Below are 26,632 nucleotides of genomic sequence, written 5' to 3'. Positions count from 1 at the left end.
CCTAACTATGCAGGGAGGAAGAAATTGGGGAGAGCACCTTATCACCACACACGCCTGTGCAGAAGAACGATTTTGACTCCATGGACATTTTCCAGAAACAAGCAGCTGTGGACGTTGCAGAGTGGAAATTGCAACACTGCCAGTGTAGCGCCCAGTATGTTATGCCCAGCTTGTCCTTATGGAGACATGCACCCATAAATTATTAAAGTGATGGGAGCCTACCTAAATGCCAAAAATGTGGACGCTAAATGTGGTTTAGACACACGGTGGGGCTCAAAGTAGGAAGGCATTTGGATTTGGGAGCAGACTTTGATGGATTTCTTTGGGAGGTGAGGCGCCAGAGCCTTTGTGCTACCAGTAAAGTGGAAGCCCCCTATATTTCCGTTAACAGAGGACAGACCTGAGTGGGGTTTTTTTGTGGATTGAGTTGAAGCTTTTATTGGGAACATTTTACATAACATTTTGGATCGTATTTATCCTGCACTCTATGCTGAGCACTTGCATCGAGGTGTCCATCTAAATCTCTGAGTGACGTGACAGATAAAACCTCTGAGGGATCCATTCACTATAATAAGGCCGCAGAGTTACTCTGGACTCCGTCTGGCTTCTGTCCAGCAGTGTCCTTTTCAGAAGTGCGCAAACCTGTGGTTGACGACACTTTATGCAAACAAGACAGACACTGCCATATCACATGTCAGACAGCCTCCATCTGCTTCATTATTAGGGCTGTGGAGTCAGTAAGCCAAACCTCCGACTCAATACCACGGCCTCACTACTGAGCATGTACATACAGTGCAGCACAGATTCATCTCAACTAAAAGCCGAGATCCTTAGATCAGGAACAGAACAGGTATTTCATAACTTTCTCAAATTATTATGAAAATATTTACAGCACATCCTGCATTGTACTACTGTACCCAATTTATTATATATTTTAGGGGTTGATCCATTTTATACAGACTACCGATTCCACTTTTTTAAATATTTTTTACTTAGTATGGGACTTTAACTTTTATTAGTCTGATTGCTGGTAGAATGCATTGCAATGCACAGCACTGAAATTCATTATACCTGTCAGAGCCGCACTGACCGCAGCCTCTTAGTCCATGCTCTCAGCATGGTCTAACAGGCTTGACATAGCTGGCTGACCCGGAGGTCGTCATGACATCACAGGGCACCGATCTGAAGGGAGAGTGAGCCCCCACCCTCTCAGCTTTATAAATGTTGCGATCGCTATCTGAAGATAAATTTTATACTTCAGCACGACAACGTCCCTAAGAATCCATCCTAATTAACAAAAAAAAAAAAATCACAGTTTTGGAATGGCCCAGCCAGAGCTTGGAACTGAATCCAACTGAAATCTATGGGTTGACCTGAAGAGGGCACTGTACACAGGAAATGGCCTCACAATCTGACAGATTTGGAGTGCTACTCTAGAAAAAGATTGCAAATTGCAGATGTGCTTTTTTTTTTTTTTTTTTTTTATAAGAGTCCTACCCCAAAAGACTGAATGTTGTCATAAATTCAAATGGTACTTCAATAAAGTATTATTAGTTTAAAGATGTGGACATCTATACAACCACATTATATAATCCTAGAATGGTAGCGTTGGAAGGGACCTCCTGGGTCATCTGGTTCAACACCCTGTTCAATGCAAAATTTACTAAATCATCTCAGGAAGATGTCTGTCTAGCCTCTGTTTGAAGACTTCCATTGAAGGAGAACTCACCACCTCTTGTGAAAGCCTGTTCCACTAATAATCAAAAAAAAAAAATATATATATATATGATATATAGTTCTAATATATAAAGCTGAGTGCGTGCGTGCGTGCGTGCGTCCGGGATTGGCATCTGCACCGTCGCAACTACAGCCACAAAATGTTGCACAGTCACACGTCGGGACCCCAAGAGCGTCATAGGCTATGTTGTGAGGCGAAATTTTAACCCTGCGCGTTCCAATTCACCAATTTTGCCCCTATCTACATAATGGGGAAAAAGTGAAAGGAAACGTGTTGGAGGCAAATTGACAGCTGCCAGATGTGAACAAGGGGGACTTAAGGAGTGAGAGCGATGGCGCCAAAGAGTATATACCGTACAGTTGCTAAGGTGGGGCCCCGATATGGGATACTCACCACACACGGGGATATGAACACACACACAAAATGCGCCACACACTACCACGTGCTTGAACACATATACCACCCTCAGCACACATTTCACCACACACACACCAACCTCGCCACATAAAAGTCGAAACACAAAAGTCACCACGCAGAAAATTCGCCACATGCAAAACTAAGCTCACGCAAAACTAGCCACACGTGCAAAACTCACCTCATGGAAAACTCGCCACACGCAAAACTTGCACACGCGGAAAAATTGCCACATGCACAAAAGTTGCAACACAAAACTTGAACATACTCAAAACGCACCACACATAAAACTCGCCACGCGCAAAACTTACTGCACACAACTTGCTACACTAACCTGTCACATGCAACTCGACACACAAAAAGTTGCTACACGCATGTCGCCAAACAAAACTCATCTCACAAAAGTCGCTACATGCATGTCGCCACACGCAACTCAACACACACACAACTTGACACACGAAACTCGCCCTAAAACACACACAAGTCTGGTATTATCCTTCAAAAATAAAAAATCTGATTAATAAGCAGACAAACTACAAGAGCTACAAATGTACCATATAGGAAATACGGCAGCTGTCAGTCACATGACCAGTCTATTATGTGTATGTGTGAGCTAATATATACTGCCAGGGGGGAGGGATTCCTGTTGGCTGGGGATTTATCAGGCAGCCAATTTAGCTTACAAATACTGAGGTAAAAATACTGACCAAATAACGTGTGAACGCGGTCTAATACAGGAGGAGATGACATACAGATATATACTATATACAGGAGGAGATGACACACAGGTATATACTATATACAGGAGCAGATGACACACAGGTATATACTATATACAGGAGCAGATGACACAGGTATATACTATATACAGGAGCAGATGACACACAGGTATATACTATATACAGGAGGAGATGACAGGTATATACTATATACAGGAGGAGATGACACAGGCATATACTATATACATGAGGAGATGACACACAGGTATATACTATATACAGGAGGAGATGACAGATATATACTATATACAGGAGGAGATGACAGGTATATACTATATACAGGAGATGACACAGGTATATACTATATACAGGAGATGACACAGGTATATACTATATACAGGAGCAGATGACACAGGTATATACTATATACAGGAGCAGATGACACACAGATATATACTATATACAGGAGATGACATACAGGTACATACTATATACAGGGGAGATGACACAGGTATATACTATATACAGGAGGAGATGACTTACAGGTATGTACTATATACAGGAGATGACACAGGTATATACTATATACAGGAGCAGATGACAGGTATATACTATATACAGGAGGAGATGACTTACAGGTACAGTTATATGAAAATGTTTGGGCACCCCTATTAATCTTAAGCTTAATGTTTTATAAAAAATAGTTTTTTTTGCAACAGCTATTTCAGTTTCATATATCGAATAACTGTTGGACACAGTAATGTTTCTGCCTTGAAATGAGGTTTATTGTACTAACAAAATATGTGCAATCTGCATTCAAACTAAATTTAGTGGGGTATAATGGTGTGCACTCTGTCAATTTGGAGCGAGGTGCGAGTGTCACGGACTGTGAAAGTCCCAGTGATCAAACTGTTTGGGAAACACCGCACACTCTAATGATAATTTATGCAAGATAGTATGAGTTTATTAACACACAACTCAATATAAATAACACATGGGAGCACATCTATCAACATTGGATAAGCGACTAAATCTGATAACATAACATGACGTTTCGACTCTCCCCAGTCTTAATCATACCATCTCTGAGTATGGTGATAATGTTACGCACAAAAAAGCAACTCCTTAGTTATGGATATATGGGTAGTACTAATCGCTTTAAGGTTCTGCCAAAGCCAATGGCTGGACGCTGCCCTGTGTATAGGACCTGTATGAAGAAACTTGAATCGCGGTGCTCCTGCGCCTTGCAGATGCCGGCGATGTGTTATTTATATTGAGTTGTGTGTTAATAAACTCATACTATCTTGCATAAATTATCATTAGAGTGTGCAGTGTTTCCCAAACAATTCAAACAAAATTTGACAGGTGCATAAGTATGGGCACCCTTATCATTTTCTTGTTTTAAATACTCCTACCTACTTTTTACTGACTTACTAAAGCACTTTTTTTGGTTTTGTAACCTCATTGAGCTTTGAACTTCATAGCCAGGTGTATGCAATCATGAGAAAAGCTACTTAAAGTGGCCACTTGCAAGTTGTTCTCCTGTTTGAATCTCCTCTGAAGAGTGGCATCATGGGCTCCTCAAAACAACTGTCGTATGATCTGAAAACAAAGATTATTCAACATAGTTGTTCAGGGGAAGGATACAAAAAGCTGTCTAAGAGATTTAACCTGTCAATTTCCACTGTGAGGAACATAGTAAGGAAATTGAAGAACACAGATACAGTTCTTCTTAAGGCCAGAAGTGGCAGGCCAAGAAAAACATCAGAAAGGCAGAGAAGAAGAATGGTGAGATCAGTCAAGGACAATCCTCAGACCACCTCCAGAGAGCTGCAGCATCAACTTGCTGCAGATGGTGTCACCTGTGCATCGGTCAACTATATAACGCACTTTGCACAAGGAGAAGCTGTATGGGAGAGTGATGCGAAAGAAGCCGTTTCTGCAAGCACGCCACATAGTCGGCTGAGGTATACAAAAGCACATTTGGAGAAGCCAATTTCTTTTTGGAAGAAGGTCCTGTGAACTGATGAAACCAAGATTGAGTTGTTTGGTCATACAAAAAGGCGTTATGCATGGCGGCAAAAAAACACAGCATTCCAAGAAAAATACTTGATACCCACATTAAAATTTGGTGGAGGTTCCATCATGCTTTGGAGCTGTGTGGCCAATGCCGGCACCGGGAATCTTGTTAAAGTTGAGGGACGCATGGATTCCTCTCAGTATCAGCAGATTCTTGACAATAATGTTCATGAATCGGTGACAAAGTTGAAGTTACGCAGGGGATGGATCTTTCAGCAAGACAATGATCCAAAACACGGCTCCAAATTACACTGTTCTGGAATGGCCATCCCAGTCCCCAGACCTGAATATCATTGAACATCTGTGGGATCGTTTGAAGAGGACTGTCCATGCTCGGCGACCATCAAACTTAACTGAACTGGAATTGTTTTGTAAAGAGGAATGGTCAAAAATACCTTCATCCAGGAACTCATTAAAAGCTACAGGAAGTGACTAGAGGCTGTTATTTTTGCAAAAGGAGGATCTACTAAATATTAATGTCACTTTTCTGGTGAGGTGCCCATACTTATGCACCTGTCAAATTTTGTTTGAATGCAGATTTCACATTTTCAGATCATTTGACAGTTGTTTTGAGGAGCCCATGATGCCACTCTTCAGAGGAGATTCAAACAGGAGAACAACTTGCAAGTGGCCACTTTAAGTAGCTTTTCTCATGATTGCATACACCTGGCTATGAAGTTCAAAGCTCAATGAGGTTACAAAACCAAAAAAAGTGCTTTAGTAAGTCAGTAAAAAGTAGGTAGGAGTATTTAAAACAAGAAAATGATAAGGGTGCCCATACTTATGCACCTGTCAAATTTTGTTTGAATTGTTTGGGAAACACTGCACACTCTAATGATAATTTATGCAAGATAGTATGAGTTTATTAACACACAACTCAATATAAATAACACATCGCCGGCATCTGCAAGGCGCAGGAGCGCCGCGATTCAAGTTTCTTCATACAGGTCCTATACACAGGGCAGCGTCCAGCCATTGGCTTTGGCAGAACCTTAAAGCGATTAGTACTACCCATATATCCATAACTAAGGAGTTGCTTTTTTGTGCGTAACATTATCACCATACTCAGCGATGGTATGATTAAGACTGGGGAGAGTCGAAACGTCATGTTATGTTATCAGATTTAGTCGCTTATCCAATGTTGATAGATGTGCTCCCATGTGTTATTTATATTGAGTTGTGTGTTAATAAACTCATACTATCTTGCATAAATTATCATTAGAGTGTGCGGTGTTTCCCAAACAGTTTGATCACTGGGACTTTCACAGTCCGTGACACTCGCACCTCGCTCCAAATTGACAGAGTGCACACCATTATACCCCACTAAATTTAGTTTGAATGCAGATTGCACATATTTTGTTAGTACAATAAACCTCATTTCAAGGCAGAAACATTACTGTGTCCAACAGTTATTAGATATATGAAACTGAAATAGCTGTTGCAAAAAAACAATTTTTATAAAACATTAAGCTTAAGATTAATAGGGGTGCCCAAACTTTTTCATATAACTGTATATACTATACTAGATGGTGGCCCGATTCTAACGCATCGGGTATTCTAGAATATGCATGTCCACGTAGTATATTGCCCAGTCACATAGTATATTGCCCAGTCACGTAGTATAATGCTCCATGCAGTTATGGCCCCATAGATGCTCCATATAATGCTCCATGCAGTTCATTATGGCCCCATATATGCCCCATAAAATGCTCCATGCAGTTATGGCCCCATAGATGCCCCATATAATGCTCCATGCAGTTCATTATGGCCCCATAGATGCCCCATATAATGCTCCATGCAGTTATGGCCCCATAGATGCCCCATATAATGCTCCATGCAGTTATAGCCCCATAGATGCCCCATGTAATTCTCCATGCAGTTCTTTATGGCCCCATAGACGCTCCATACAGCATTGTGCCACATGTAATGCTGGTGCTGCAATAAAAAAAAAAAATCACATACTCACCTCTCGTCGCTGCTCCTAAGCGTCCCGTCTCTCCGCACTGACTGTTCAGGCAGAGGGCGGCGCGCACACTAATACGTCATCGCGCCCTCTGACCTGCACAGTCACTGCAAGACGACGGGAAGACGGAGCGGCGCCCGGCGGATGGAACGCGGACAGGTGAATATGAAATACTCACCTGCTCCTGACACTGTCCCTGCCTGCCCCATGGTACAGCAGCTTCCTCGCGCCTGCGCGAGAAAGACCTGCCATGACGTTACGGTCACATGACCGTGACGTCATGCCAGGTCCTTCTCGCGCAGGGCCTGTGATGACGTCGCGGTCACATGACCGTGACGTCATGGCAGGTCTTTCGCGCATACCATCCTTGCCACCGAAACCTGCCGGCGGAAGGTGAGTATATGATTTTTTTTATTTTTTTTAAATTATTTTTAAACATTAGATGTTTTTACTATTGACGCTGCATAGGCAGTATCAATAGTAAAAACTTGGTCACACAGGGTTATTAGCGGCGGTAACGGAGTTACCCGCGGCATAACGCAGTCCGTTACCGCCAGCATTAACCCTGTGTGAGCAGTGACAGGAGGGGAGTATGGAGCGGGCACCGGGCACTGACTGCAGGGGAGTAGGGAGGGACTAATCGGACTGTGGCCGCTGCTGATTGGTCGCGGCAGCCATGACAGGCAGCTGGCGAGACCAATCAGCGACTTGGATTCCATGACAGAGTGAGGCCGCGACCAATGAATATCCGTGACAGACAGACAGAAAGACAGACAGACAGAAAGACGGATGTGACCCTTAGACAATTATATAGTAGATACAGGAGGAGATGACTTACAGGTATATACTATATACAGAAGGAGATGACATACAGGTATATACAGGGGAGATGACACAGGTACTATATACAGGGGAGATGACACCGGTATATACTATATATAGGAGATGACATACAGGTATATACTATACGCAGGAGGAGATGACACGTATATACTATATACAGGAGGAGATGACAGGTATATACAGGAGGAGATGACTGACAGGTATATACTATATACAGGAGCAGATGACACGTATATACTATATACAGAAGAGATGACATACAGATATATACTATATACAGGAGGAGATGACACAGGTATATACTATATACAGAAGCAGATGACACACAGGTATATACTATATACAGGAGCAGATGACACAGGTATATACTATATACAGGAGATGACATACAGGTGTATACTATATACAGTGCCTACAAGTAGTATTCAACCCCCTGCAGATTTAGCAGGTTTAATAAGATGCAAATAAGTTAGAGCCTTCAAACTTCAAACAAGAGCAGGATTTATTAACAGATGCATAAATCTTACAAACCAAAAACTTTTGTTGCTCAGTTAAATTTTTATAAATTTTAAACATAAAAGTGTGGGTCAATTATTATTCAACCCCTAGGTTTAATATTTTGTGGAATAACCTGTGTTTGCAATTACAGCTAATAATCGTCTTTTATAAGACCTGATCAGGCCGGCACAGGTCTCTGGAGTTATCTTGGCCCACTCCTCCATGCAGATCTTCTCCAAGTTATCTAGGTTCTTTGGGTGTCTCATGTGGACTTTAATCTTGAGCTCCTTCCACAAGTTTTCAATTGGGTTAAGGTCAGGAGACTGACTAGGCCACTGCAACACCTTGATTTTTTGCCTCTTGAACCAGGCCTTGGTTTTCTTGGCTGTGTGCTTTGGGTCGTTGTCTTGTTGGAAGATGAAATGACGACCCATCTTAAGATCCTTGATGGAGGAGCGGAGGTTCTTGGCCAAAATCTCCAGGAACGCCGTCCTATCCATCTTCCCATGGATGCGGACCAGATGGCCAGGCCCCTTGGCTGAGAAACAGCCCCACAGCATGATGCTGCCACCACCATGCTTGACTGTAGGGATGGTATTCTTGGGGTCGTATGCAGTGCCATTCAGTCTCCATACGTCACGTGTGTGGTTGGCACCAAAGATCTCGATCTTGGTCTCATCAGACCAGAGAACCTTGAACCAGTCAGTCTCAGAGTCCTCCAAGTGATCATGAGCAAACTGTAGACGAGCCTTGACATGACGCTTTGAAAGTAAAGGTACCTTACGGGCTCGTCTGGAACGGAGACCATTGCGGTGGAGTACGTTACTTATGGTATTGACTGAAACCAATGTCCCCACTGCCATGAGATCTTCCCGGAGCTCCTTCCTTGTTGTCCTTGGGTTAGCCTTGACTCTTCGGACAAGCCTGGCCTCGGCACGGGAGGAAACTTTCAAAGGCTGTCCAGGCCGTGGAAGGCTAACAGTAGTTCCATAAGCCTTCCACTTCCGGATGATGCTCCCAACAGTGGAGACAGGTAGGCCCAACTCCTTGGAAAGGGTTTTTTACCCCTTGCCAGCCTTGTGACCCTCCACGATCTTGTCTCTGATGGCCTTGGAATGCTCCTTTGTCTTTCCCATGTTGACCATGTATGAGTGCTGTTCACAAGTTTGGGGAGGGTCTTAAATAGTCAGAAAAGGCTGGAAAAAGAGATAATTAATCCAAACATGTGAAGCTCATTGTTGTTTGTGCCTGAACTACTTCTTAATACTTTAGGGGAACCAAACAGAATTCTGGTGGGTTGAGGGGTTGAATAATAAATGACCCTCTGAAAAAACTTTTCCCAATTTAAAAAAAAAAAATAAACAAAGAAATAACATTCTTTTTTGCTGCAGTGCATTTCACACTTCCAGGCTGATCTACAGTCCAAATGTCACAATGCCAAGTTAATTCCAAATGTGTAAACCTGCTAAATCTGCAGGGGGTTGAATACTACTTGTAGGCACTGTATAAGGGAGATGACAAACATGTATATACTGAAGGGAAAATGAGAGGTGTGAGATGAAAATGAAAAGGTGTGAGTGCAAAATGAGAGGAGTGATTGGAAAATAACAGATGTGAGGTCGAAATGACATGTGTTCTGAAGGAATGAGAGCAGTGAGGGGGGAATGAGAGGAGTGAGGGGGGAAATGAGAGGGGTGAGGGAGAAAATAAGAGAAGTGAGGTGCTATAACTAACCACAGATATTTACTATGCCCAGGCAACGCCGGGCTCTTCAGCTAGCAAAAATTAAGAGACTACCACATCAATAACCTGTCATTGGTAGCCCAATCTCAAGACCTGAACCCCATTGGAAGAAATCTCTGTAATGTAATCAAGAGGATGATGGATAGTCACAAGCCATCAAACAAAGAACTGCTTAAAATGTTTGCACCAGAAGCAGTGTGAAAGACTGGTAGAAAGCATGCCAAGACGCATGAAAGCTGTGATTAAAAATCATGGTTATTAAACAAAATATTAATTTCTGAACTCTTCCTGAGTTAAAACATTAGTATTGTTGTTTCTATATGATTATGAACTTGCTTTCGTTGCATTATTTGAAGTGTGAAAAGCACTGTTTTGTTTTTTTCTTTTTAATTTTGACCATTTTTCTTTGTCAGGAAAAAAAAAATTATTGCTTGGAAATTCGGAGACATGAAGTTTATAGAATAAAAGGGCAATTTACATTTTACTCAAAATTATACCTATAAGGAGAAAAATCAGGCAAACTGAACATTTTGCAGTGGTCTCTTAATTTTTGCCAGAGCCGGCTGGCTGTGTGTGCGTGTATAGATAGAGAATATATACACTGCTCCAAAAAATAAAGGGAACACTAAAATCCTACATCCTAGATATCACTGAATGAAGTATTACAGTTGTAAATCTTAATTCATTACATAGTGGAATGTGTTGAGAACAATAAAACCTAAAAATGATCAACGTAAATCACAACTAATATTCCACTGAGGTCTGGAGTTGGAATGATGCTCAAAATCAAAATGGAAAATCCAACAGGCTGATCCAACTTCAGTGGAAATGCCTCAAGACAAGGAAATGATGTTCAGTGGTGTGTGTGGCCTCCACGTGCCTGTATGACCTCCCTACAACGCCTGGGCATGCTCCTGATGAGGCGGCGGATGGCTCCTGAGGGATCTCCTCCCAGACCTGGACTAACGCATCCGAAAACTCCAGGACAGTCTGTGGTGCAACGTGACGTTGGTGGATGGTGCGAGACATAATGTCCCAGATGTGTTCAATCGCATTCAGGTGTGGGGAACAGGCGGGCCAGTCCATAGCTTCAATGCCTCCATATTGCAGGAACTGCTGACACTCCAGCCACATGAGGTCTGGTATTGTCCTGCATTAAGAGGAACCCAGGGCCAACCACACCAGCATATGGTCTCACAAGGGGTCTGAGGATCTCATCTCGGTACCGAATGGCAGTCAGGCTACCTCTGGCGAGCACGTGGAGGGCTGTGCGGCCCTCCAAAGAAATGCCACCCCACACCATTACTGACCTACTGCCAAACCAGTCATGCTGAAGGATGTTGCAGGCAGCAGATCGCTCTTCACGGCGTCTCCAGACTGTCACATATGCTCAGTGTGAACCTGCTTTCATCTGCGAATTTGCCAATCTTGGTGTTCTGTGGCAAATGCCAAGCGTCCTGTATGGTGTTGGGTTGTGAGCACAACCCCCATCGGTGGACGTCGGGCACTCAGACCATCCTCAGAGTCTGTTTCTAATAGTCTGTGCAGACACATGTACATTTGTGGCCTGCTGGAGGTCATTTTGCAGGGCTGTGCTCCTTCCTGTTCCTCCCTGCACGAAGGCTGAGGTAGCAGTCCTGCTGCTGGGTTGTTGCACTCCTACGGCCCCCTCCACGTCTCCTGGTGTACTGGCCTGTCTCCTGGTAGTGCCTCCAGCCTCTGGACACTACGCTGACACACAGCAAACCTTCTTGCCACACCTCGCATTGATGTGCCATCCTGGATGAGCTGCACTACCTGAGCCACTTGTGTGGGCTGTAGAGTACGTCTCATGCTACCACGAGTGTGAAAGCACAACCAACATTCAAAGTGACCAAAACATCAGCCAGAAAGCATTGGTACTGAGATGTGGTCTGTGGTCCCCACCTGCAGAACCACTCCTTTATTGAGTGTGTCTTGATAATTGCCAATAATTTCCATCTGTTGTCTATTCTATTTGCACAACAGCATGTGAAATTGATTGTAAATCAGTGTTGCTTCCTAAAGGTACCTTCACACGAAACGACGCTGCAGCGATAGCGACAATGATGCCGATCGCTGCAGCGTCGCTGTTTGATCGCTGGAGAGCTGTCACACAGACCGCTCTCCAGCGACCAACGATGCCGAGGTCCCCGGGTAACCAGGGTAAACATCGGGTTGCTAAGCGCAGGGCCGCGCTTAGTAACCCGATGTTTACCCTGGTTACCAGCGTAAAATGTAAAAAAAAACAAACAGCACATGCTCACCTGCGCGTCCCCCGGCGTCCGCTTCCTGCACTGACTGACTGACTGAGCGCAGGCAGTAGCAGGGCACAGCGGTGACGTCACCGCTGTGCTGTGCTTTCACTTTCACTTTGCGGCGCTCAGTCAGTGTGGGAAGCGGACGACGGGGGAGGCGAATGTAAGTATGTACTGTTTGTTTTTTTTACATTTTACGCTGGTAACCAGAGTAAACATCGGGTTACTAAGCGCGGCCCTGCGCTTAGTAACCCGATGTTTACCCTGGTTACCAGTGTAAAATATCGCTGGTATCGTTGCTTTTGCTGTCAAACACAACGATACACGGCGATCGGACGACCAAATAAAGTTCTGAACTTTATTCAGCGACCAGCGACATCACAGCAGGATCCTGATCGCTGCTGCGTGTCAAACTAAACGATATCGCTAGCCAGGACGCTGCAACGTCACGGATCGCTAGCGATAGTCGTTTCGTGTGAAGGTACCTTTAGTGGACAGTTTGATTTCACAGAAGTTTGATTTACTTGGAGTAATATTCTGTTTGTTTTCCCTTTATTTTTTGAGAAGTGTAATATATATATATTTATTAGATCAGCTGCACACGGAGGTAAACACGGGTAAACTGCGGCTTTAAGAACTTCCTTTTGTTTATTGTAGGCAGCACAAACCATGGTGTAGTAAAGAAAATACAGCACTCTGGGCAAAACAGAACAAAATGGTGGCGGAACAACACAGTCCTTCTGTGAGTGGGGTTCCTCTCACTCACAGCGGCGCCATCGGCCGGGGCAAACCGCTGCGCTGTTCAGCGTTGCAGCTGGTTTTTTCACAGTGGGAGGACGCTCCCCAGTATCTGACTCGATTGGACATTCAGTTGCCAGGGACTACCCGAGTTCTATCATCCCTCACAGGACCACTCCGCACGCCTCCCAACCGATCAAAAAGTGCCCACACCAGGGACCATCCTGGGTGTCCATCCATCTGTGCAGGTCTAGACTAAAAGTGCTACTAAAGGGGGTACCGGATTGGGCAGACCGTCACAAAGGTGTAAAACGTAATAGTCCCACAGCAGCAGTCACACTGCAACCTATTCTAAGCGCGGCAATCTTTCCTTTTGATCACTTACAGGTTCGTGATACTGTTGTGGAGAAGTTTAAAGCTGGATTTCCAAAACTTTAACCCCTTCACCCCGAAGCCTGTTTTCAACTTCCTGACCAGGCCATTTTTTTCAATTCTGACCACTGTCACTTTATGAGGTCATAACTCAAACGCTTCAACGGATCCTGGTGATTCTGAGAATGTTTTCTCATGACATATTGTACTTTATGATAGTGGTCAAATTTATTCGATTTGACTTGCGTTTGTGAGAAAAAAGGAAATTTGGCGAAAATTTTGAAAATTTTGCATTTTTAAAACTTTTAGTTTTTATGCCCTCAAATTAAAGAGTCATATCATTCAAAAAAGTTAAAAACAACATTACCCAAATGTCTGCTTTACATTAGCACAATTTTGGAAACTTAATTTTATTTGTTAGGCAGTTATAAGGGTTAAAAATTCACCAGCAATTTCTCATTTCTACAACAAAATTTGCAAAACCATTTTTTTTAGGGACCACCTCACACTTGAAATGACTTTGAGGGGTCTATATGACAGAAAATGCCCAAAAGTGACACCAATCTAAAAACTGTACCCCTCAAGGTACTGAAAACCACATTCAAAAAGTTTATTAACCTTTCAGGTGCTTCACAGGAATTTATGGAATGATTAAAAAACAAATTGAACATTTAACTTTTTCTCACAAAATTTTTTACTTCAGATCCAATTTGTTTTATTTTACCAAGGGAAACATGAGAAATTGGAACACAAAAGTCATCGTACAATTTGTCCTGAGTACGCCGATACCCCATATGTTGGGGTAAACCATTGTTTGGGCACATGGCAGAGCTCAGAAGGGAAGGAGCGCCATTTGACTTATCAATGCAAAATTTGCTGGAATTGAGATCGGACACCATGTCGCGTTTGGAGAGCCCCTGATGTGCCTAAATAGTGAAAACCCCCACAAGTGACACCATTTTGGAAAGAGGACCCCCTAAGGAACTAATCTAGATGTGTGGTGAGCACTTTGAACCTCCAAGTGCTTCACAGAAGTTTATAATGTAGAGCCGTAAAAAAAAAAATCATATTTTTTTTCACAAAAAATGATCTTTCAAACCCCAATTTTTTTATTTTCCCAAGAGTAACAGGACAAATTGGACCCCAAAAGTTGTTGTGCAATGTGTCCTGAGTACGATGATACCCCGAGTGTGGGGGGGTAAACCACTGTTTGGGCGCACCGCAGAGCTCGGAAGGGAAGGAGCGCCGTTTGACTTTTCAATGCAAAATTGGCTGGAATTGAGATCGGACACCATGTCGCGTAACTTGGAGAGCCCCTGATGTGCCTAAACAGTGGAAACCCCCCACAAGTGACACCATTTTGGAAATTAGCCCCCTAGGGAACTAATCTAGATGTGTGGTGAGCACTTTGAACCCCCAAGTACTAAACAGACGTTTATAACACAGAGCCGTGAAAATAAAAAATACATTTTTTTCCACGAAAATGATATTTTAGCCCCCAAATTTTTATTTTTCCAAGGGTAACAGGACAAATTGGACCCAAAAGTTGTTGTCCGATTTGTCCTGAGTACGCTGATAACCCATATGTGGGGGGGGGGGAACCACTGTTTGGGCGCACGGCAGAGCTCAGAAGGGAAGGAGCGCCGTTTGGAATGCAGACTTAGATGGATTGGTCTGCAGGCGTCACGTTGCATTTGCAGAGCCCCTGATGTACCTAAACAGTAGAAACCCCCCACATGTGACGGCCCAGTATTGGAAACTAGACCCCCCAAGGAACTTATCTAGATGTGTTGTGAGAACTTTGAACCCCCAAGTATTTCACTACAGTTTATAACGCAAAGCCGTGAAAATAAAAAAATCTTTTTTTTCTTCCACAAAAATTATTTTGTAGCCCCCGGTTTTATATTTTCCCAAGGGTAACAGGCGAAATTGGACCCCAAAATTTGTTGTCCAATTTGTCCGGAGTATGCTGATACTCCATATGTGGGGGTAAACCCCTGTTTGGGCGCACGGGAGAGCTTGGAAGGGAAGGAGCACTGTTTTACTTTTTCAATGCAGAATTGGCTGGAATTGAGATCGGACGCCATGTCGCGTTTGGAGAGCCCCTGAGGTGCCTAAACAGTGGAAACCCCCCAATTCTAACTGAAACCCTAACCCTAATCCCAACCATAACCCTAACCACACCCCTAACCCTAATCCCAACCCTTATCCCAACCGTAAATGTAATCCAAACCCTAACTTTAGCCCCAACCCTAACTTTAGCCCCAACCCTAACCCTAACCCTAATGGGAAAATGGAAATAAATACATTTTTTAAAATTGTATTATTTTTCCCTAACTAAGGGGGTGATGAAGGGGGGTTTGATTTACTTTTATAGCAGTTTTTTGGCGGATTTTTATGATTGGCAGCCTTCACACACTAAAAGACGCTTTTTATTGCAAAAAAGAGTTTTTGCATCACATTTTGAGAGCTATAATTTATCCATATTTTAGCCCAGAGTCATTTGTGGTTTTGTTTTTTGTGGGACGAGTTGACATTTTCAGCGGTACCATGTTTATTTATATCCGTCTTTTTGATCGCATGTTATTCCACTTTTTGTTCGCCGGTATGATAATAAAGCGTTGTTTTTTGCCTCGTTTTTTATTTATTTTTTTTGCAGTGTTCACTGAAGGGTTTAACTAGTGGGATAGTTTTATAGAGTGGGTCATTATTTTATTTTTTTGTACATTCTATTTTTTTTTTTTTTTTTACTTTCTAACATTGTCCCAGGGTGGGACATCACTATATTAGTTCAGTAGTTCAGATCGCTAATCTGACACTGCATAGCACAGTGTCAGATCAGCGATCTGACAGGCAGTGCAGGAGGCTAGCCACCTCACTTCATGACCCGGAAGGAGTCCCGCGGCCATCTTAAATCCAGTGACTCCTTCCAGATGACCGGAACAACGCGATCGCATCGCGTTGTTCCGGTGGGAGAGCTCAGAGAGCCCCCGTCCCTGCGCGATGCCCCTCTGTCGCTGTCACTATTGACAGCGGCATCAGAGCGGTTAAATGCCCACGATCGGCGCTAGCGCCAATTGTGGGCATTGCTGCGGGGTGTCAGCTGTCATATACAGCTGACACCCGCAAGCGATCGCCGCGGCGCTCACTGTGAGGCCGCGCGATTGTGCCGCCGTACTAGTACTGCGGTTTGCGGGAACTTAGTTCCCGCAGAGCAGTACTATTACGGCGCATGTCAGGAAGGGGTTAAACATCCTAAGGAGCACTGTGCAAGTGATCATATTGCAATGGAAGGAGTATCATATCACTTTATATCTACCAAGACCCGGCCATCCCTCTAAACTTTCATCTCAAACAAGGAGACGACTGATCAGAGATGCAGCCAAGAGGCCCATGATCACTCTGGATGAACTGCAGAGATCTACAGCTGAGGTGGGACAGTCTGTCCATAGGACAACAATCAGTCGTACACTGCACAAATCTGACCTTTATGGAAGAGTGGCAAGAAGAAAGCCATTTCTCAAAGATATCCATAAAAAGTGTTGTTTAAAGTTTGCAACAAGCCACCTGGGAGACACACCAAACATGTGAAAGAAGGTGTTCTGGTCAGATGAAACCAAAATCTAACTTTTTGGCAACAATGCCAAACGATATGTTTGGCGTAAAGGCAACAAGCTCATCACCCTGAACACACCATCCCCACTGTCAAACATGGTGGTGGCAGCATCATGGTTTGGGCCTGCTTTTCTTCAGCAGGGACGATGGTTAAAATTGATGGGAAGATGGATGGAGCTAAATGCAGGACCATTCTTGAAGAAAACCTGTTGGAGTCTGCAAAAGACCTGAGACTGGGACGGAGATTTGTCTTCCAACAAGACAATGATCCCAAACAAAGCAAAATCTACAATGGAATGGTTCACAAATAAACGTATCCAGGTGTTAGAATGGCCAAGTCACAGTCCAGACCTCAATCCAATCGAGAATCTGTGGAAAGAGCTGAAATCTGCTGTTCACAAACGATCTCCATCAAACCCCACTGAGATCGAGCTGTTTGCCAAGGTAGAATCGGCAAGAATTTCAGTCTCTCGATGTACAAAACTGATAGAGACATACCCCAAGCGACTTGTAGCTGTAATCGCAGCAAAAGGTGGCGCAACAACGTATTAAGTTAAAGGGGCCGAATAATATTGTACGCCCCACTTTTCAGTTTTTTAATTTCCAAAAAAATTAAAAATAACCAATAAATTTTGTTCAACTTCACAACTGTGTTCCACTTGTTGTTGATTCTTCACCAAAAATTTACATTTGGTATCTTTATGTTTGAAGCATGATGTGTGTTAAAAGGTTGAAAAGTTCCAGGGGGCCAAATACTTTCGCAAGGCACTGTATTTGATCCACACTGGGCTATTGTAGGTCTTCTATTGTTGTCAGAGAAGCATGTTACAGACAGGTATTGTTGGCAACTACCCCAAGGGTATATGTACACACGGTCAGTAACAGTAATTGGCAGCGCTTTGGACGCAGCACATGTCCGCTGCCGGCTATTGAATGCAAGTGAATCCGCATGTGGTCATTGCACCGTGCGGAATCACCGCGTCCAACACATTGTACGGGTGAGCTTTATCTTGCGGAGGCTCGCATCTCCAGAAGATAACTAGACATGCTGCAGTCTGGAAAGTTTTCCTCCACACGCAACAAAATGATTGGGCAACTGGATTCTAACCGCTTTATCCTTATGACGCCATATAATCGTACAGAAACCTATCATACACATCAAATGAGCGGCAGATCCCACCAGAATCAGTGACTTCTGCCGACATTTACCTTATGTGTATGGACACATTAGGGTTACCAGACATTACAAATGTATGACATAGGCTATAGCGCACATTCAGAGCTTGACGAGAGCTTAAAATAGTTCCTAGCTCTATTACAGAAATTGTCTCAGGCAATTAAACACACACACGCCTCAAGAATGAAAAATATCAGCATAGTAAACATGCCCTGTCATTAGACTGGTTCACCATGTACTACTAGCATCATTTGCATCCCAGTGATGGGAGTGCTGCCTCTCATCAGTGCTATGTACAGAAGATCGGACACACAGGACTGTCCGCACTATACCAGCGGTCTCCTCAGTGATGGGAGTGCTGCCTCCTCCTCAGTGCTATGTACAGGGGATCTGACACACAGGACTGTCCGCACTATAACAGCGGTCTCCCCAGTGATGGGAGTGCTGCCTCCTCCTCAGTGCTATGTACAGGGGATCTGACACACAGGACTGTCCGCACTATAACAGTGGTCTCCTCAGTGATGGGAGTGCTGCCTCCTCTCATCAGTGCCATGTACAGGGGATCTGACACACAGGACTGTCCGCACTATAACAGTGGTCTCCTCAGTGATGGGAGTGCTGCCTCCTCTCATCAGTGCCATGTACAGGGGATCTGACACACAGGACTGTCCGCACTATAACAGTGGTCTCCTCAGTGATGGGAGTGCTGCCTCTCATCAGTGCCATGTACAGGGGATCTGACACACAGGACTGTCCGCACTATAACAGTGGTCTCCTCAGTGATGGGAGTGCTGCCTCCTCTCATCAGTGCCATGTACAGGGGATCTGACACACAGGACTGTCCGCACTATAACAGTGGTCTCCTCAGTGATGGGAGTGCTGCCTCCTCTCATCAGTGCCATGTACAGGGGATCTGACACACAGGACTGTCCGCACTATAACAGTGGTCTCCTCAGTGATGGGAGTGCTGCCTCTCATCAGTGCTATGTACAGGGGATCTGGCACACAGGACTGTCCGCACTACAACAGTGGTCTCCTCAGTGATGGGAGTGCTGCCTCTCATCAGTGCTATGTACAGGGGATCTGACACACAGGACTGTCCGCACTATAACAGTGGTCTCCTCAGTGATGGGAGTGCTGCCTCTCATCAGTGCCATGTACAGGGGATCTGACACACAGGACTGTCCGCACTACAACAGTGGTCTCCTCAGTGATGGGAGTGCTGCCTCTCATCAGTGCTATGTACAGGGGATCTGACACACAGGACTGTCCGCACTATAACAGTGGTCTCCTCAGTGATGGGAGTGCTGCCTCTCATCAGTGCCATGTACAGGGGGTCTGACACACAGGACTGTCCGCACTACAACAGTGGTCTCCTCAGTGATGGGAGTGCTGCCTCCTCTCATCAGTGCCATGTACAGGGGATCTGACACACAGGACTGTCCGCACTATAACAGCGGTCTCCTCAGTGATGGGAGTGCTGCCTCCTCCTCAGTGCTATGTACAGGGGATCTGACACACAGGACTGTCCGCACTATAACAGCGGTCTCCCCAGTGATGGGAGTGCTGCCTCTCATCAGTGCCATGTACAGGGGAGCTGACACACAGGACTATAAGCGTTGTCTCCTCAGTGATGGGAGTGCTGCCTCCTCTCATCAGTGCCATGTACAGGGGATCTGACACACAGGACTGTCCGCACTATAACAGTGGTCTCCTCAGTGATGGGAGTGCTGCCTCCTCTCATCAGTGCCATGTACAGGGGATCTGACACACAGGACTGTCCGCACTACAACAGTGGTCTCCTCAGTGATGGGAGTGCTGCCTCCTCCTCAGTGCTATGTACAGGGGATCTGACACACAGGACTGTCCGCACTATAACAGCGGTCTCCCCAGTGATGGGAGTGCTGCCTCCTCCTCAGTGCTATGTACAGGGGATCTGACACACAGGACTGTCCGCACTATAACAGTGGTCTCCTCAGTGATGGGAGTGCTGCCTCCTCTCATCAGTGCCATGTACAGGGGGTCTGACACACAGGACTGTCCGCACTATAACAGTGGTCTCCTCAGTGATGGGAGTGCTGCCTCCTCTCATCAGTGCCATGTACAGGGGATCTGACACACAGGACTGTCCGCACTATAACAGTGGTCTCCTCAGTGATGGGAGTGCTGCCTCCTCTCATCAGTGCCATGTACAGGGGATCTGACACACAGGACTGTCCGCACTATAACAGTGGTCTCCTCAGTGATGGGAGTGCTGCCTCCTCTCATCAGTGCCATGTACAGGGGATCTGACACACAGGACTGTCCGCACTATAACAGCGGTCTCCTCAGTGATGGGAGTGCTGCCTCTCATCAGTGCTATGTACAGGGGATCTGACACACAGGACTGTCCGCACTATAACAGCGGACTCCTCAGTGATGAGAGTGCTGCCTCCTCCTCAGTGCTATGTACAGGGGATCTGGCACACAGGACTGTCCGCACTATACCAGCGGTCTCCCCAGTGATGGGAGTGCTGCCTCCTCTCATCAGTGCCATGTACAGGGGATCTGACACACAGGACTGTCCGCACTATAACAGTGGTCTCCTCAGTGATGGGAGTGCTGCCTCCTCTCATCAGTGCCATGTACAGGGGATCTGACACACAGGACTGTCCGCACTATAACAGTGGTCTCCTCAGTGATGGGAGTGCTGCCTCTCATCAGTGCCATGTACAGGGGATCTGACACACAGGACTGTCCGCACTACAACAGTGGTCTCCTCAGTGATGGGAGTGCTGCCTCTCATCAGTGCTATGTACAGGGGATCTGACACACAGGACTGTCCGCACTATAACAGTGGTCTCCTCAGTGATGGGAGTGCTGCCTCTCATCAGTGCCATGTACAGGGGATCTGACACACAGGACTGTCCGCACTATAACAGTGGTCTCCTCAGTGATGGGAGTGCTGCCTCCTCTCATCAGTGCTATGTACAGGGGATCTGACACACAGGACTGTCCGCACTATAACAGCGGTCTCCTCAGTGATGGGAGTGCTGCCTCCTCCTCAGTGCTATGTACAGGGGATCTGACACACAGGACTGTCCGCACTATAACAGCGGTCTCCCCAGTGATGGGAGTGCTGCCTCTCATCAGTGCCATGTACAGGGGAGCTGACACACAGGACTATAAGCGTTGTCTCCTCAGTGATGGGAGTGCTGCCTCCTCTCATCAGTGCCATGTACAGGGGATCTGACACACAGGACTGTCCGCACTATAACAGTGGTCTCCTCAGTGATGGGAGTGCTGCCTCCTCTCATCAGTGCCATGTACAGGGGATCTGACACACAGGACTGTCCGCACTACAACAGTGGTCTCCTCAGTGATGGGAGTGCTGCCTCCTCCTCAGTGCTATGTACAGGGGATCTGACACACAGGACTGTCCGCACTATAACAGCGGTCTCCCCAGTGATGGGAGTGCTGCCTCCTCCTCAGTGCTATGTACAGGGGATCTGACACACAGGACTGTCCACACTATAACAGTGGTCTCCTCAGTGATGGGAGTGCTGCCTCCTCTCATCAGTGCCATGTACAGGGGATCTGACACACAGGACTGTCCGCACTATAACAGTGGTCTCCTCAGTGATGGGAGTGCTGCCTCCTCTCATCAGTGCCATGTACAGGGGATCTGACACACAGGACTGTCCGCACTATAACAGTGGTGTCCTCAGTGATGGGAGTGCTGCCTCCTCTCATCAGTGCCATGTACAGGGGATCTGACACACAGGACTGTCCGCACTATAACAGTGGTCTCCTCAGTGATGGGAGTGCTGCCTCTCATCAGTGCCATGTACAGGGGATCTGACACACAGGACTGTCCGCACTACAACAGTGGTCTCCTCAGTGATGGGAGTGCTGCCTCTCATCAGTGCTATGTACAGGGGATCTGACACACAGGACTGTCCGCACTATAACAGCGGTCTCCCCAGTGATGGGAGTGCTGCCTCTCATCAGTGCCATGTACAGGGGAGCTGACACACAGGACTATAAGCGTTGTCTCCTCAGTGATGGGAGTGCTGCCTCCTCTCATCAGTGCCATGTACAGGGGATCTGACACACAGGACTGTCCGCACTATAACAGTGGTCTCCTCAGTGATGGGAGTGCTGCCTCCTCTCCTCAGTGCTATGTACAGGGGATCTGACACACAGGACTGTCCGCACTATAACAGCGGTCTCCCCAGTGATGGGAGTGCTGCCTCTCATCAGTGCCATGTACAGGGGAGCTGACACACAGGACTGTCCGCACTATACCAGCGGTCTCCCCAGTGATGGGAGTGCTGCCTCTCATCAGTGCCATGTACAGGGGAGCTGACACACAGGACTATAAGCGTTGTCTCCTCAGTGATGGGAGTGCTGCCTCTCATCAGTGCCATGTACAGGGGAGCTGACACACAGGACTGTCTGCACTATACCAGCGGTCTCCCCAGTGATGGGAGTGCTGCCTCCTCTCATCAGTGCCATGTACAGGGGATCTGACACACAGGACTGTCCGCACTATAACAGCGGTCTCCTCAGTGATGGGAGTGCTGCCTCCTCTCATCAGTGCCATGTACAGGGGATCTGGCACACAGGACTGTCCGCACTATAACAGCGGTCTCCCCAGTGATGGGAGTGCTGCCTCTCATCAGTGCCATGTACAGGGGAGCTGACACTCAGGACTATAAGCGTTGTCTCCTCAGTGATGGGAGTGCTGCCTCTCATCAGTGCCATGTACAGGGGAGCTGACACACAGGACTATAAGCGTTGTCTCCTCAGTGATGGGAGTGCTGCTGCCTCCTCCTCCTTAGTGCGGTCATACCTTTGGGGGAGCTGTGTGCCCTCTGCAGGGGTGGCAGCTGAGTGGGGCATGCAGGTGGGGTTGTGGATGGATTCTGTGTCACACATTCACCAGGATTCGGACGCAGCCTCTGCTCCCGGGCAGTGGGTGACAGAGGACGCGCAGTCCGGGACTACGTGCTGACACACGGCTGATCTCCCGGCAGATGACATCAGCCTCCATGAGGCGAAGCAGCAGCATCCTCCCGCCTGTCACCAGCAGCCTCCATTCCAGCTGACCAGTGTCCTCTGTCACCCAACCTTTATCCATGCCCCTGAGCACAGCAAGCTACCCGCATACACCAGCCGTCGTCGTTCACCTACCGAGCCTCAGCACCCGCCCCTCATCCCGCGCTCCGCCGTCACTCACTCCGGGATTTCCGTTCCTTTTCTGTCAACTAGCAACAGAGATAAGACATCAGAAACCAGAAGAGCACCACGTGATACTCCCTGGCCACGTCATCTGAGGGCGGCGCTATGCTTGAGGGAGGGGAATTGAGCGGCTGCTCCGCATTGCATGCCGGGTCGTGGCAGATGGAACGCAGACGTATAGGATACGTGAACGAATACATGACGCGCAGTGACGTACTCAGCTGGTCTAGTGTGAGGCTGAACCCTGAAGGAGAGCAGGGAAGTGCTCACACCTGGCAGGAGATAGATATAGATAGATAGAGGGTGGCCCAATTCTAACGCATCGGGTGTGCTAGAATATGTATGTAGTTTATTTATGAAGATTTCCACATAGTATATTGCACAGCTACGTAGTATCTAGCAGTGTGGGCACCAGATCCCTGTTAAACAATTAAAATAAAAAATAGTTATAGACTCGCCTTCTGTCGGCCCCCAGATCCAGCCCAGGCCTTTAGCGATGCTCCTCGCGACGCTCCCTTCCCAGTCATGCTTTGCGGCAATATCACGAGATGATGTAGCAGTCTCACGAGACCGCTACGTCATCTCCGGTCATTGCCGCAATGCATTCTTGGGACCGGAGAGTCGCGAGGAGCGGGACAGGCTGCCGCGGACGCCAGAAGGTGAGAATATAATGATTTTTTAAATATATTTTTAACATTATATGTTTTTACTATTGATGCTGCATAGGCAGCATCAATAGTAAAAAGTTGGTCACACAGGGTTAATGGCAGCGTTAACGGACTGCGTTACACCACGTTATGCCATGGTGTAACGCAGTCCGTTTAACAGACTGCTAAAACCCTATGTGGCCGCTGACTGGAGGGGAGTAGGGAGGGGCCAATTCGTGGCCGGACTATGCCTGTCGCTGATTGGCCGCGACCAATTAGCGACCCGGGATTTCCACGACGGACACAAACAGACGGAAGTACCCCTTAGACAATTATATATATATAGATACACACACATCCTACGTGCGCCTCTGGTGATCGCTCATCCCTAGTCGCAGTACATTATTATTATACATTTTTATAGCGCTATTTATTCCATGGCGCTTTACATGTGAAAAGGGGCAAATACAGACAAATACAATAAACATGACCAAAAAACAAGGCACTAACAGGTACAGAAGGAGGGAGGACCCTGCCCGCGAGGCCTCACAGTCTGCAGGGGATGGGTGAGGATACACTAGGAGAGGGTAGAGCTGGTTGTGCAGCGGTTCAGTAGGTTGAGGATCACTGCAGGCTGTAGCCTTGTCGGAAGAAGTGAGTCTTCAGGTTCTTTTTGAAGGTTTCTATGGTAGGCGAGAGTCTGATGTGTTGGGGTAGAGAGTTCCAGAGAATGGGGGAAGCACGGAAGAAGTCTTGGATGCGGTTTGTTATGGACTGGTAATTTAGGAGCGACATGCGACTCGCTCTGAGCAGGTGGTAACTATACAGACCGCAGTTCCTGATCTTAACACAACACTAGCAGTAGCCGTGGGATGTTCCCGTCACTCCCTGGACACCTCGTCACAGCCGGAGAACTAGCTACCCCTAAAGGTAGAAACAGGAAAGCTATCTTGCCTCAGAGAAAATCCCCAAAGGATAGGACAGCCCCCCACAAATATTGACTGTGAGAGGAGAAGGAAATGACATACGTAGTATGAAACAAGATTTAGCAAAGGAGGCCACTTCTAGCTAGATAGACAGTAAGGAAAGGACACTGTGCGGTCGGTAATAAAAACTAGAAAAAGTCCACCGCAGAGATATGCAAAAAATCTCCACACCTGACTAAAGGTGTGGAGGGCAAAATCTGCAGCCCTGAGCTTCCAGCTTAGCTAAATAGATCCATACTGATAAGCTGGACAAATGAGCAAAACATAGAATGTGCTGAACAATAAGTCCACAACAAGTGGACTGCAAAAGAACAAACAAGGACTTATCTTTGCTGAACTGGACAGAGTGTCAGGGAAATCCAAAAGACCAGTGGCTCCAAGCAGGAACAATTGACAACTGGCATTGATTGAGGGATAAGGCCAGACTAAAATAGCCGAGCCAGAAAGACGATCAGTGGAAGCAGCTGCTGATGCTAAATCCAAGAAGCAGCTATACCACTCAAAACCACAGGAGGGAGCCCAAGAGCAGAATTCACAAAAGTGCTACTTACAACCACCGGAGGGAGCCCAAGAGCGGAATTCACAACAGTACCCCCCCTTATGGAGGGGTCACCGAACCCTCACCAGAGCCCCCAGGCCGAGCCAAGTGAAAAGCACGAACCAAATCGGCAGCATGGACATCGGAGGCAACCACCCAAGAATTATCCTCCTGGCCATAACCCTTCCACTTAACAAGATACTGAAGCCTCCGCCTCGAAAAACGAGAATCCAAAATTTTCTCAACCACATATTCCAACTCCCCCTCAACCAACACCGGGGCAGGAGGATCAACAGAGGGAACAACGGGTACCACGTATCTCCGCAACAAAGATCTATGGAAAACATTGTGGATGGCAAAAGAGGCTGGAAGGGCCAAACGAAAAGACACTGGATTGATAATCTCAGAGATCTTATAAGGACCAATAAACCGAGGCTTGAACTTAGGGGAAGAGACCTTCATAGGAACATGACGAGAAGATAACCAGACTAAATCCCCCACACGACGCCGAGGACCAACACACCGACGGCAGTTAGCAAAACGCTGAGCCTTTTCCTGAGACAACGTCAAATTGTCTACCGCATGAGTCCAAATCTGCTGTAACCTGTCCATCACAGAATCTACACCAGGACAATCAGAAGGCTCAGCCTGCCCTGAAGAAAAACGGGGATGGAAACCAAAATTACAAAAAAAAGGCGAAACCAAAGTAGCCGAACTGGCCCGATTATTAAGGGCAAACTCGGCCAACGGCAAGAAAGCCACCCAATCATCCTGATCAGCAGACACAAAGCATCTCAAATAGGTTTCCAAGGTTTGATTAGTTCGCTCAGTTTGGCCATTTGTCTGAGGATGGAACGCCGAAGAAAAAGACAAATTAATGCCCATCCTAGCACAAAAGGCCCGCCAAAACCTGGAAACAAACTGGGAACCTCTGTCAGACACAATATTTTCCGGAATGCCATGCAAACGAACCACATGCTGAAAGAACAATGGAACCAAATCAGAGGATGAAGGCAATTTAGGCAAAGGTACCAAATGGACCATTTTAGAGAACCGGTCACAA

General features: G+C 46.3%; 1 protein-coding gene across 2 annotated transcripts in view; it reads right to left on the bottom strand.

Moving 5' to 3' along the window:
• CNST (consortin, connexin sorting protein) overlaps window positions 1-23,533 on the bottom strand; it is a 189,578-nt gene extending 166,045 nt beyond the window's left edge. The window contains exon 1 of one of the 2 annotated variants that reach the window (XM_077283170.1): window positions 23,351-23,533. The gene's annotated coding sequence lies outside the window, so the exon portion shown is untranslated. The remainder of the gene's footprint in view (window positions 1-23,350) is intronic. The other variant, XM_077283169.1, reaches the window with a different exon arrangement.
• Between the last annotated feature and the right edge of the window lie 3,099 nt (window positions 23,534-26,632).

Source organism: Ranitomeya variabilis, chromosome 2 (genome assembly GCF_051348905.1).
Source record: "Ranitomeya variabilis isolate aRanVar5 chromosome 2, aRanVar5.hap1, whole genome shotgun sequence".
Lineage (NCBI taxonomy): Eukaryota > Metazoa > Chordata > Amphibia > Anura > Dendrobatidae > Ranitomeya > Ranitomeya variabilis.
Note: the sequence above shows the minus strand (reverse complement) of the source record. Positions and strands in the feature narration are given on the sequence as shown.